Source organism: Myotis davidii, unplaced genomic scaffold (genome assembly GCF_000327345.1).
Source record: "Myotis davidii unplaced genomic scaffold, ASM32734v1 scaffold1786, whole genome shotgun sequence".
Classification (NCBI taxonomy): Eukaryota; Metazoa; Chordata; class Mammalia; order Chiroptera; family Vespertilionidae; genus Myotis; species Myotis davidii.
In genome coordinates this window covers 375,456-377,509 of record NW_006297147.1, presented here as the reverse complement: position 1 = coordinate 377,509, position 2,054 = coordinate 375,456, and the positions used below count along the sequence as shown (strand labels likewise).

General features: G+C 41.0%; 1 protein-coding gene across 1 annotated transcript in view; it reads left to right on the top strand.

Annotated features, from left to right (window-relative positions):
- The window catches only part of LOC102766858 (zinc finger protein 551-like), a 54,885-nt gene that overhangs the window by 645 nt on the left and 52,186 nt on the right, over window positions 1–2,054 (top strand). The gene's annotated exons all lie outside the window — the stretch shown is intronic.

Below are 2,054 nucleotides of genomic sequence, written 5' to 3'. Positions count from 1 at the left end.
GGGACGGTGATGAGAGAGCAGCCTGCACTGGCATTAGGCCTGGTGTCCACACCTACCAGGGGCCCTGGAGGAGGTTGAGGGTGGGGGGAGGTGTGTAAGGAGTAGAATTACTGGTTCTCTGAGAGACAGCTCTGGTTTACATTGTCTCAATTCTGACAGGTTGGGGTCATCTTTGAGGACATTGCCCTGTACTTCTCCAGGGAGGAATGGAGCCTCCTTGATGAGGGTCAGAGACAGCTGTACCTGAATGTGATGCTGGAGAACTTTGAACTTATATCCTTGCTGGGTAAGACCCTCACTCTCACCAGTGACCTGGACTTGGTTTGCCATTTCCCAGGGTCCATCCCCCAGGGTGTGCTCTGTCCTCCCATGTAGACTGTGGAACTGCTTGATTTTCCAGTTTCCTGGGTAGTTGCTGTCCTGGGGTGGGTTGTTCTGTTTCCCTTCTCCCTTCCATTCTTGAAGTCCCAACACTCCCCGCTGCACTAAATTTACAGGGAAGAACTTGTGTTTGGTAGTGTTGCAGGAAGGTAAGGGATTCCACCTTGATCAATGAGGAAAGTATTTTCTATATTTCTGTTGGTCATTTGTACACATTTTTTGAAAAATTGTCTCTACATCCTTATCCTATTTATTAACTGTATTTTTTGGTTAAAGAGTCTTTTGAATACTTTGTATATTTTACATATTAGTATTTTGTTACAATTTTTTTTAAATATATTTTATTGATTTTTTACAGAGAGGAAAGGAGAGAGATAGAGATAGAGAGTTAGTAACATCGATGAGAGAGAAACATCGATCAGCTGCCTCCCGCACATCCCCGACAGACTTTCTTTATCCATTCAATTGCTGACAGATTCTTTTTTTTTTTTAATATATTTTATTGATTTTGTACAGAGAGGAAGGGAGAGAGATAGAGAGAGTTAGAAACATCGATGAGAGAGAAACATCGATCAGCCGCCTCCTGCACATCCCCCACTGGGGATGTGCCCGCAACCCAGGTACATGCCCTTGACCGGAATCGAACCCGGGACCTCTCAGTCCGCAGGCTGATGCTCTATCCACTGAGCCAAACCGGTTTTGGCAGCAGTAAAAGTATCTTTTTTAACTTTAAGATATGGTTTTTATTGAACATGCATAGAATTCACCTTTACATTTTATTATAAATATTTTACATTAAAAAAGTTAGTTTTTGTAAAAAAAAAATAAAAAGGCAGGGGGTGGAGGGGACATTTCCTATATAAAAATGATGGTAATTCTCCAAGTATTAGAACACAATGCGAATGGAATCACTTCAATAAACATTTTTGCATAAACATGTACATGACTGCTCACACTGTATCAGATTCCACAAGAACAAATGAATGCACAAAATGAAGGTAATCCCCAACATAAGATGTATTTTTTAAAAATATATATTTTATTGATTTTTTTTACAGAGAGGAAGGGAGAGCGATAAAGAGTTAGAAACATTGATGAGAGAGAAACATCGACCAGCTGCCTCCTGCACACCTCCCACTGGGGATGTGCCCGCAACCAAGGTACGTGCTCTTGACTGGAATCGAACCCGGGAACCTTGAGTCCGCAGGCCGACGCTCTATCCACTGAGCCAAACCGGTCCGGGCATAAGATGTATTTTTAAAAAGATAATATCAAACTGAATGTCCCCAAAATGTCTTCCTGTGCATGGGATTTGGTCAATGACTATCATCAAGAGGTGGACATACACATTTGCAAATGCAGAGCTTGTAGTCTGTGTAAATTACAAAATCTACCAGCTGTGTCTTATGGAGGAGGAGCTAGAAACCACCTACACAGCCATTAAAATATACTGCATACATAGGGTGGAGGCAAAAGTAGGCTTATAATTGTGAGTAAGAAAAACACCAGTTTCTTGTTGTATTCTTTTTTTTTTAATATTTACACCATTTATTTTTTTTTAAATATATTTTATTGATTTTTTTACAGAGAAGAAGGGAGAGGGATGGAGAGTTAGAAACATCGATGAGAGAGAAACATCGATCAGCTGCCTCCTGCACACTCCCTACTGGGTA